The 12,500-nt window shown below is 37.8% G+C and overlaps 1 long non-coding RNA gene across 1 annotated transcript; it reads left to right on the top strand.

Annotated features, from left to right (window-relative positions):
* Positions 1-240: 240 nt before the first annotated feature.
* Positions 241-1,914, top strand: LOC114064198. The gene is made up of 2 exons (XR_003572706.1): positions 241-1,103; positions 1,468-1,914. It is a non-coding gene; the product is annotated as an uncharacterized LOC114064198 (long non-coding RNA).
* Positions 1,915-12,500: the final 10,586 nt, after the last annotated feature.

Below are 12,500 nucleotides of genomic sequence, written 5' to 3' on the forward strand. Positions count from 1 at the left end.
GTCGGGGCCCCTCCCCGGGCAGATGGAGCTCGTTAGCCCTGTAAGGCAATCCATCTACATCCTGAGGACCTCGCTGCCACCGTCCAAGCATGCTTGGCCCCGGCAGATGAACCTCAGGATTAAAGGGTGGGCTCAGTTCCGCGCACACTGTGTCTCACCTAAAAAATCCAATGCGCAGGCTGGAAGGTGTAAAGACCTTCCCCGGTTCTTCGTTCGCGAAGACTGGCCATTATAGCTGTTGTAGTTGCAGTTTTAACTCCCAATAGTGGGTGGGGTTTAATTTAAAGTGAGATTTAAGGAGCGTAGGTGTAAAAAATGTGGATAAGTTTTGCGTCTTTATTGGTATTTGCAGGAATACCACTTGCAAATAGATTTTTAGATAGTTTGTCTAATATATGTTTCTTCAGATTTTTTTTTTCAAACATAGTCCTTTTTTTAAAATTCATTGAAAGATGAAATATCCAAGAGGACTATACAACACTATGTAAAGGGCTAAGAACTTTAGAAAAGAGTTTGAAGTCACAGATGAGGAGAGCTACAGTACTGTTACGGTATTGTAAGCATCTTAGTTGCAAGAAAACACTTTGGAAAAGAAAGAGATGAAGACACAAGTGTTTTTGTCTTTTTTTCGCCTCTCTATGTAAACTGCACCAGAAGCATTGTGAGTTCTCATTTGGTGTTTTTGAACAGTGGCCAATATCTGAATATGAAAAGAACATTGAAGATTGCAGCAGACAATTCATTTTATATGACTTTCATGCTTTTGTGCTTTTATATGGTAATGCCAGTCAGTTATTGAAAACTGAAGTTCATTTTGGCTAGCTTCTTTTCGAAGGGTTATGACTTCTCACATTCATATGAATGGGGACACACATTTATCTTCCATCATAGTTAAAGACAGTATTGCATCTTAGAGGATTTCTTTTCCTTTTGGACAAAGTAAAGACAGAAGTAATAGGCATGCTAACAAGGGCAGAATTGAGAACTTGGGGTAGAATGTGCCCAGACAGAATTGTTCTGAGAGAGACACTACAATGTATATAAAATTTTGCACTCACACATCTAAACTAGTACAATAATTAAATTTGAAATGCTATTGCCAAGTAAGTACAACTGACTAAAACTTGATGTAAAATATTCCAGTCCTATGGAATTATAAACCCTGATGATTAAAGTGTTTATGTTCATTATTTATAAATATGTACCCTTGTTTTGGTTGGAATGATCAGTTCTTTACTCTTAGTGGGGAAGGAGAGGCTTAATATCAATTCCAGACCTCCGAGGAAGTAATTTCCGCTTTCATGTCCAGATTGTTACTGTGTGATAGTATGTATATAACAGTTGTAAATTTTAGGCCTGTGAGAGGCTTGTGCATTTATGAAAACCATTTATGATGGGCCTTGTTAGCTTCTCAGAATAACAAACCTTTCTCTCAGAAAGAAATTCGGATGTTATGAATTATTGCAGCCCAGGCAGAATAGGGAGTGAAGACTGAGGCTGTAGCTGTACCAGGCTGGTACAGCTGAAAGACTGGTGTGAAGAGGAAGATTATTAACCAGGGGATTAAGAAAGCAGTCAAGTTAAACAAGAAGATATAGATGTCTAATTATTAACGTAAGATTCCTGTGTGGGAATATATGCAGAAAATGAAGGGCTACTTTGGTATTCCCTTACAGAAAGTGGACTGGTGGCTCTGAAGATAGTGGAGCAAAACCTGAAGAATTACTCAGAGGTGCAAGATGAAGTGTGAAATTCTGTGGACCTTGAGACTGCTTTGAACTGTTACCAGTAGTTCCTAACATTTAGAGACAGAGACATATTGTGGATCCATGTATGTTTTTGCAACTCCCTGTGTTTTTCATTATGTCATGGTGAATGATTCTGGGACATTTCAAGTTGATTTGTGTTAAAAAACCAACCAACCAACCAACCAAACAAACAAAATGGAGAAAATACTGTAGTGGAAGACTGCAATTACTAAAAAAGCATGAGTTACTAAAGTTTTTAACACATGATTGCAAAGTATGTAAGTAGAAGAATAATCAGTTTGGTTCTCACATTTAGCTTGCAACTGGAAGATTTTTCTCTGGGGATATTTTTTCTACTGATCATAAGACAAATTTCTAAATGTTTACCTTTCTTTCTGTACCATTTATGTCTGCAAACAATTAGGAGCAAAGCATGGTACTAGGTAATGCAAGCTACCTGCACTAACTCAGTATTGTCCAAGATGACACTATAGGTCCCCATCTTTATGAGTTTACAAGTTAAGAAGTTTATGCAGTTTAAAGGAAATAACAGCTAGAACTGTGGATAAGAAAGGAAAAAGAAAAAATACAGAATCTACGGTTGTGATGTAAAGGTTAAATGAGAGGAAGATATGAGGGTGATAGTAGAATTTCATCAAATAGCAGTAAAAATTCTAGGTGGCTTTGATAGCTATATAAATCATAACAGTGCTACTCTGTATGTAATTCTGAATGTGAAAGGGTTCAAAAAAGTAAAAAGAATAAACACATGGCATAGGAGTGACATTCTTACATCACACTTCAGCCTAAGAACTGAGAAAAACCCCAAACAAACCCTGTAAATATGAGAATGTTTTTTTTTCCTGTTTTGCCTACTCTAGGCATGATTTCTTACTTTTGAGTTTTTTTTTCATTTGGGAAGCACTGTACTAATGGTCAGCTGGAAAAGGCAAACCAAAAGTCTTGAACTGACATGACACTTATTTGTAAGTTTGCGGTCAACTGGGTAAATAAGAATGTAGGTCCTATTCTGAAAATATGTATTTACTCTGTAAAATATAATGGTTTGAGGGGGAAAAAAGTCTTACTATGCAATATATGCATTTTAGGAAGTTTCAAAAGTGATTGAAATGGCTCTTTTTTACTAATAAAAAGGTCTCAAATCGAATGAGTGCATACAAAAGGAAAGATTGGAATGCACTCAAGTGGCAGTAAAACATTATTTTCTGTCACGTAGAATAGGACCTTTGGTATTTTAATTTACCACTGATTTATCCACAGTCACTAATCTCAAAAGTCCAGCTGTTATTTACAGTTTTGGAGCTATGTCACTATTCACTTTGAACTTTTTGATAACCTATGTGTTGCTAAATGAATCTATAAAATTAATTAACATAGAGGCACTAAGATTTTCCATTTGTTTTGTTCAAGAATATCACAAAACCGTGCTTTAATTACTTTATTTTTAGATGCAAACAGAGTTGGTATGGATTCAGGTACCATTCATGGAAATAGAAGTAAAATCCTTCCCTCAAATAAATAGGGAACTTTGCAACTCTGTTGACTTTAGTGTTATATAATCAGTGTGGAAACAGATTATGCTGGTTCATTTGGAGTTTTTTCAGGAGTAAAATAACAAAACAGAAGTTATTAAGGAGTACTGACTTTTTATAATTTAAACCTTGGAATTGTGTTTCTAAGAATTCAAATTATAAACTGGACATAAAATTTACCTAAGACAACTTTTTATCAGCATTGGAGATAGGATTTACAAGGCTTCCGATTCTGGGGAATATAGGGAAAGCAAACCTCTAGTCAGCTTTCTGGTGAAATCTGAGCAGTTTATGAATTACATATCATGCAGTTTGGAATTTCAATGAGTTGAAAATTGATTTTCATGACTTGGGTTTTCTTCTACTTCTAAGCAAGTAAATTTGCATTACAGGGACAAATTGTAGGCCATTACTGTAATTTACAGAGACAATCAATTACCTAGTCCTTCCATCTGCACCTTTGACTTCTCTTTCAAGTAAAATGAAAAAAAGATATATTTGCATCTTTAATTCTATTCCTACATTAAGATAAAAAATATAAATGTTATCTCTTAAATCAGAATACATCATTAGATTGGAATAAGACTTGCAAACTCAGAACCTCTACCAGCAGAAATCAGTGCACAAAAACCATGAAGAAGAGAAAGTAAGAGGTAAGTAGTGTAATTAGATAAGTGTTACCTGTAAAATTCTGGAATCTTTGTATGAAATAAACAAAAGCAATAAGAGCCTGGAGAGGAAATCTGGAACGTGAAGACTGTGAGTTTGTATGAGGATATGAGAGAAGACGGATAGGTGTAGGTGGGAATTATTTGTGTGTTGTGATTGTGTCTGTGCAAGTGGCTCTGCGTCTGGCATTAATGTTTTCTGGCACTGGCTCACATTTATCTGGACTGATACACAGTCAGAATGCTTCTTGGCATGAATTTGCCCTGTGCCATCCAAAGCCCTTCCCACCTCCCCTTCTGGATATGGTTTGGCAGCTAAAATCATCTTGCAATTACTAGAATAGATAAGGCTGTGCTGCTTTGGCATGCTCCTTCTGGCATGGCTCTACAATCATCCCAGCAGGCCTTCTGCCATTCCCCAGGGCATGCCAGATGCACTTTTGGCACTGTGCTGTACAAACACCATTCTTACGAGGACCTGTGAAGTAATTTGCTGATTTTCCACAGTTGGAAAGCAGAAACAGGGTCTTGGTATTGAGGAGACTAGGAGGTGACCACCCTCTTTACAGCCTGCAAGAAACCGAGTGAGAAGGTTGAGGTCTGGCATCTCTTTATCCATCACTAGCTATGCCAAGATTGGCTTGCCACCTTTGCCCAAGACTCATGATCAGACACTTCCACACAGTAAGTAGGGCAGGCTACATGTGTCTGCACCTTTATGAGAGGCTTGGATTCTTCAACTGGGAGATCCTCCCAAGACCTGGCCGTAGGGTATGGGTTTAGGATGTTTCTTCCTCCTAAGGACAATGCGGAGCCAGGGTATAGAACCTGAGAGATGTCCTTTCTTCTGCTTTTATCATTAATGTCATATATTCTAGTGGCAACTCGAGTGAAAATTACTTTCTTTACTCATTTTATACTTGTTTGCTGTCTTCAGAGTGGACTTGGATCCTGAGACAAACAACCTGCAGTTTGTCTGATTCACAGTAAAGTAGAAAAAATTGCTAAGCTGCCTTAAAAAAAAAAAAAAGAAATACACATGCTTCCTTTAATTTCTTCAAATGAAAAATACATTACTAAGAAAACTTGTTAGTACGTAACAACTCATGATTGGACATAGCCACACATGTCTTAACACAATAGGTTAACATTCCTAACAGGAAACCCACTCTGTGTCACAGTCCTTACTATCTGTGGGTAACCCTCTGCCAGGTGTAAGTTCCATCTTTGGTATTTTAGCTTACAGAGAGCCCAGAACCAGCTGGGCTACCCCACAGACAAGTTCCAAATTCTGCACTTTGGATGGCACAACCATGGATGTAAGGACAGACTGGGGAATGAGATTCTGGGAAGCAGTGCTGTGGAAAGGGACCTGGGCCCTTGGTTGATAGCAAGTTGAATATGAGTCAGCAGTGCCCTGGCAGCCAGGAGGGCCAACTGTGTCCTGGGGGGCATCAGGCAAAGCATCGCCAGTTGGTCGAGAGAGGGGATTGTCCTGCTCTGCTCTGCACTGGGCAGCCTCACCTTGAATATTTGGCAATTTTAGGCACCACAATATAAAAAGATAATAATCTACTACAGAGGAGAGCATTGTAGATGGTGAAGAGACTGGAGGAGAAGCTATATGAGGAGTGACTGAGGGCACTTGGTCTGTTTAGCCTGGAGGAGACTGAGGGGAGACCTCATTGCAGCCTGCATCTTCCTCATGAGGGGAAGTGAAGAGGCAGGTACTGGTCTCCTCTCTTGTGATGAGGACTTGGGGAAATGGCCCAAAGCTGTGTCAGGGGAGATATAGGATAGATATCAGGAGAAGGTTTTTTACCCAGAGGGTGTTTGGGCAGTGGAACAGGCTCCCCAGGGAAGCAGTGACAGCACCAAACCTGACAGAGTTCAAGAAACATTTGGACAATACTCTTACGAACATAGTGGGATTCTTGGTGGTGTACTATACAATGCCAGGAGCTGGACTTTGATGATACTTCTATTGTTCATTCTTCATGGTGGTAATACATTTTTTGAACTAAATACAGAAAGATGGTACAATTAAACTTGTTTCTCTGTTTTCAGTGAAATATCTTTCTCTGACTTTGTGTTTGGAGGAAAAATAGAATATAACAAAGGCCACATAGACATGTTGTCAGTTGGCTTTTAAATGGTAGAAAAATGGAAATAATGTATGATTTAACATTTTAAAACATAGAAAGCTTATTACTGGTTTTGATGCTTGTCCTCCTATAGATTTGGAACGTTACCACATATCCAGAACTTGTAATGCAACATCATTACAGAAATTCCTAGCTCAGCACCAAGCAGACTCCTTAGTAAAATAACATGCTGATATACTAGTTTAGCCCCTGTACTGCAGTATTATGATACTATTTCTGCCTCTCAGCAGACTAATTAGCTTGGGAGTGGCAGAATGCTTTTAATTTTCATCTCTTAAATTACTTTGTTCAAAGCTGGTTTGGCTATTTCTGTGCACTGCTTTCATGTATCCTTAATACTGTTTTCAGGTTTTCTTATCTATAATTTGAGCTCTATTCTATCTTATCAGGAAAACATTTAGGTCTAGAAATTTTTAAAGGATTCTGCAGATTTTTTATAGTCTGTGTCCACCCTTTGGGCATTTTTGGGAGCATCAGGTGTCAGCTGTGCAATGTTTCTGCTGACCTGTGGAGATTCTTCAAAAGAATCTCATTAGGAATATTTCTCTTTATAAGCCCTGTTGAAAATTTGGTATCCAGAAATTTCTAGGTTCTGTTGATTTTGTTATGTAGCCTCATGAATGCATTTAATGATTTGTTTTCCTGAATGAGGACCCTAGTTTATAAGATATTTTATCATTAAATATGAAATTTAAAATTAATTATTAACATTTAAATGATATTCTAGCTGAGAGTAGACAGGGCTTTACATTTCTCTGTGAATTTAATTTTGTTCTCAGTAGGTAATCAAACTTAGTGTCTAGTGAAACTTTCCACATGCATATTTGTAGTAACCTGCTTACTTGGGTTTTCTAGTAATTAAGAAAACAGTAATTTTCCCATCAACAACTCAAACTGTATAAATCTATAAATCAGTTATTTTTAAACTTGTGACCATGTTTAGACGAAACAATAGATGAACTAAAGCAAGTGTATTACTAGACTTCTATAGTGATGAGGACATTAATTTCATAGGTAATACAGCTAATAATGAGGATCAGTGCTTAAACTAGCAAATAGCCAAATAATTAATTTAAATAATAGAGACATAATAATGTTTAACATGTAATAGAAGTACTGAGGTTCAGGTGATTAAGGATGGCAAGGCACTGGAACAAGTTGCCCAGAGAAGATGTGGATGCCCCATCCCTGGAAGTGTTCCAGACAAGGTTGGATGAGCCTTTGAGCATCCTGCTCTAGATGCTGAGTGATTTGAACTAGATGATCTTTAAGGTCCCTTCCAACCCAAACCATTCTATAATTCTGTGATTAAGTGCTGACCCTTTCCTTGGGAAAGGACATTAATATCCTGGATGGATTTCTTAAAATAATTAATAGATGGTAATACTGATTTTTATTTTTCCCAAGAAGACAATTCAGGAAGCTTAAGATGTGAATATGCACTTGTAAACCTAGCAAATGAGATTATTGTGGCACCTCTTTATTGTTTAGATAATATTTGTGTTCATTCCAAGTAAAATTACAGTTTCTAGGAGGCCAATCACTGCTAATTAGCTGTTTCTCACAAATATTTGTCCTTTTTTGTCTTTGTAGGCCAAAGACATTCTCAAAATGCAAAGACAATGCATTCTCAAAGACAAGAGGTCTTATTTATTTCACGATTATACAAATCAGGATTATACTTTAGGAATAGCTACAAGTATACTAGTATATCAGGTGGAATTCAAAACCGTTTTGAGAAACTGAGGGAATGGCTCTTCCCTCAAGGGATCTCGAGGAAGCCTCAAATACCAGAAAAGACTGAACAGCTTGAAGATGTTTAGCTTAGAGATAAGTAGACTAGGTTATAAGGGATGACCGTCGTCAAATACTGCAAAGGCTCCTGCCAAGGAGTAGTACTGTGTTCTTCTTTTCCATAAGATTGAACAACAAGAATTAAGACTTTAATAGAAGAATTAAACGTTAATATTTTTTTCCTAACAATAAAAAATCTGTAAAGATAAATCTGTAAGGATCAGATAGAAAGATGTCACAATGATGAAGATATAGGATATGCTGTATTGGAATAGTCTTAATGTTATGATTCTGAGCAAAGTGCTCTGTCATGCAAATGAAGATTACTTTTTTTTCCTATCATGGTATGTGAAGAAGTGAACACTGAGTAGTGAAATCAAGTCCTACTTGCAATCTCCATATCTCTTATCTGTTGGCTGTCTTGGTTCACTTGGAATTCTTCTATGTAGTGCAGTGAGAAGCTGTGAAGGTGAAGTATTCGGAAACATTCCTTTTATTCCATTAATCAATTAAATGTAGTATATTTGAAAGCGTGCCCAGAGATACAATGACAAACTAATTTGGAGAATTATACTGTCACCTACAAGTACTTGGTTTTGGTAGTGAAAATTTTTCTCATTCAAAAACTGTGAAACTTCATAGCCATTAATTCCTGAAACAGTTGTACAGACGTTGGTGAGCTTTAGGAATTAGAAGCTTTTTTTGTTAAAACAGGAGGGAAGATAATAGTAAGTAAATTCAGTATTTCAGGTAAAAACGTGGTTTGACTGCTTTGAAAATGTCTGGCATGATGTGTCTGTGTATTTAGTTTTCTTGTCATCTTGTGTTTATTGAATGTGCTGCGGGTGGGTTGCTCTAGGGTAAAACACCAGATGTCTTGAATTTCTGTTACTTGCAACTTGCCATCATGAAAATGGATATCCTTTTGTTAAGTGTGTGAAAATTTTCACCTCAACTTGATATGTTGGTTTTTTACTGCAGTCATTTTGATACCTGTCACAAGTGAGATTTTTCCCACCTCTGGGCTCTTCAGCATCCATATTATCATAGGGAAGAGGATGGTGTTCTTTCTAATATTCACCAGAATGCCTCCTCTGAACATCTTGGACTTTACAGGAACATTCCAAACAGGGAATTAAACAAAAGAAAAGAGAAATCCCTGAAACTTTAGTGAACTATTAACAAGTTTCAAATCAATTTGCTATGCAAAAATTCTCATATTGAGTTGAATCCTAGACATGTTAATATATCCTGCTCATGTACCTTTCTGAAACAACACATTTTGGGTTTCAGTGTACTTGGAATTGGAGAGATTTAAGTAATTTCTAACATGGTAAGATGCTCTTCTAGCTGTGAAGGTAATGTGAAAAGCATATAGAAATTGCTGGTTACTGGTAGTAATGGAAAGCCATTACAGCAAGCAATTAATTCAAAGAGTATGTCAGAAGAATCTTCTCTTAACTCTCAGTAATTCCCCATCTGTGTTGGATTGGTCCCCTCACCCCTTAACACTGTAAACATATTCTTGGTAATACCTCGATTTTAAATAGTGTGCATAAGGTAAAGTGCAAGATTGTGCCTGGTAGAAACATATTTTGAATGTGTCTTTCAATAAAGTGGATCATTTAGAGGAGAAACACATATAAAGGAAAAATGCAGCCATTATATAAGCCTATACTGGAACTAAGCACCAGAGGGCCAGTGATAAGTCAGTCATAATAAATAACTAAAAATAAACTTAGAAATTTTCAGGATTACCAACCAAGAAGGATGCATGGACTTCTTTTTCAAGGTTAGCCTGAAATGCAAGTTATAATGCATTAAGTCTTTTAGTCAAGTACTAGTTTCTACCAGGTCTTTGACAAGACTTAATCTCTCAGACACATGACAAGAACCCAGGCCTCAGCCTGTGTTTTGGTCTACAGATGTGTGGAGAGTTAGCCCTGGCTAAGAACCATGAACCAACCACTGTCTCCCTTCCCTTCCTCTGTGAGATGGGAGGAGAAACTAGGTTGAGGAAAATTAGAAGCTGAATTAAAGACAGATCACGTTACAATGACGTGCACAGACAAAGCAGACTTGACTTGGGGAAAATTATTTCAGTTTAGTCACAATTCAATAGATTCAGCTAGTGGGAAACAAGAAGATAAATATTAACACATTGCATTCCTCTTTTCTCAGGCTCAATTTCAGTCCTTCACTCCTAACATCTCTACCCATTCCCTAACATGGCACAGGAGATATAGTTGGGTATGGGGAGAGGGGGCTATACTCTGTACTTGGAAGTTTCTCACTGCTGCTCCTCTTCATATGCTTCCCCTGCTCCAGGGTAGGTTACTTCAGGAAACAAATCTATCCAACCATTGTCTGCTCTGTGAACTGCAGGAGAATCTCGGCTCCGTAATGGAGCACCTCCTTTCTTTCTTTCTTCTCTGACCCCCTGTTTCTGGCTCTTTTTACCCCATTTCTCCTTGTCTGCCTGTCTATCATTTTTCCCGTGTTTTAAATACACTTCCACAGAGGTGCCACATCTTGTCCCTGTGGTGGGTTCATTTGAGCCATCTGGAATTGGCTGTGTCCAGCACAGAGTGGCCCCAGCCTCTTCTCGCAGAGCTATCCCCCACCCGCACAAAAACCTTGCTGTTTTTACCTAATACAGAATGCAACTGCTTTCACCATTTAGATAAGTCCAGCTACCAGTTCATGGTATTTACTTGAGTACTGTTATTTCTGGAAATTATGATCTCACCAAGGGGTAACAACCTGGACTATTCAGGCAAACAAGAGGTTCAAGTATATTTATATATGCTGTCACTAGAGATCTGTTTTGTTTGTGTATCTGGGTAGCTGTACACATGTAATGAAAACTAAACTTTTCCTTATGACAGTAATTTCAGCCTTTAGTATTGAGTATAACTCAATATTTTAGAGCAACATACCTTTCAGACCAGAATGAATCTTAACCTTACTGTTCTGCTTATTCTTATTTGTGCAGCTGGCCAAGTGCAAGCTGTTCTTCCAGAGAGTGCAGATCTCCCAAGGGTTTTCTGATCTGCTTCTTAGAAAACCACCACTACAACACTACCTAGTCATTTCTCAGTAAATACAAGACTGCACATCTCTTGTGCTGGAAGAATCAAAGTTAGAGATGGAAACACTTTATTGATAATCTAACCTCCTTCTGACACTGCTTAACTTCTTATTTGGCCCATATATTAACCACTTCTGTGATGCCAAAGCTGGTTTGTAGACATCTGTCCTTCTGTTGTCACTGGTTAAGAAAAAAAAAGTAAAAATACCTCTGGTCATTCTTGGAGTTACACCATTTCTTGTAGAGGTATGTGGGTGAGCAGTATTCTGCAATATTGAGACACTGGTGCATTATGCCCAGATTCTTTCAATGGTGGGAACCTTCCTCAGTGGCACATGGCTGCAGCAAATGTGCCAGAACTCCAGATTAGTGGGGCACTACATGTCCATATGTTAACTGAATGTTGTTGCCCTTGTATGGTGTAGCACAGCTGAATCTCAGCATACTGTACACATAGCACACTGCATCAGTCTAAGTTCACTGATCAGTTCAAATAAAAGTCATCAAAGCCTCTGACAAAATCTTTTCTTTTTTATGTGTTTAATCTTGGTGGAACATGGTGTCATGCAGAGTCCAGGAGCCATCTAACTACTGAGCTTTATGCCATATTTTCTCCCCCTTGTAAAAGAAGAGAAAAGGCTTCTTTTCTTCTAGTAGGTTGCAGTAGTCCTATAAATCACATTCCTGTAATTAAGCCTGAAAATATACCTCTGAAGAAGAAATGTGAAATATTTCTGTGACAGAAGACCTTGTTCTTTATATGCCCTGAGTGAGGAAAGCTAAGTAGTATCTAACAACTTGCAGTATTTTTAAAATCTGCTTCTTTGTTTCTTTTTTTTTTTTTCTCCTGAGGGACTACAGTAAAGCACATATATTTGAACTGTGTAGGAATAGTGCAGAATTTGATCTGAGGTAAACTGACCTAGGTCTGTGGCCATATACAGTGGGGGTATATTTGAATGGTATTTCTTTCAGGAATGACTACTCAGAAAGACATTAAACTTAGAAGGATCTTGAAAAAGAATATATGATACCAGTCAATAAAAACTTAGTTTCAAAGATACAGAATGGTAAGTAAGTTTGGACTGAGAATTCTGGATTCAGCCGTTCTGTGCTGCTCCAAGATGGAAAGACAACCATACCACAGCTGAGTTGTTATTGTTACCTCACATTCAGTGTTTGGAAGCAATGGAATGATTGTGGCATGTACAGGTGATGAAGCCTCATTCTATTTACAGATGCGGTGGATGGGAAGGAGAGACAGAGAAAGTGAGAATAAAACAGTAAACATTACTTCCTTCTTAACTGAAGCACTTAGGCAGTCTCTGTTTTGCTATTACCTTACCATTACCTGGATCATCAATGGTTTTCTGTAAATATTAGCTGCTGGAGTTAGTTATTAAACTCAGCAGTGGTACCTGTAAGGAGCTAGACATATGGGAATTTAATTTTGTCAGCTGAAGTGAACTGGAACTGTGTTA

The sequence above is a fragment of the Empidonax traillii genome, unplaced genomic scaffold, assembly GCF_003031625.1.
Source record: "Empidonax traillii isolate 1590-97213 ecotype Southwest subspecies unplaced genomic scaffold, ASM303162v1 scaffold18:size2335232, whole genome shotgun sequence".
NCBI lineage: Eukaryota > Metazoa > Chordata > Aves > Passeriformes > Tyrannidae > Empidonax > Empidonax traillii.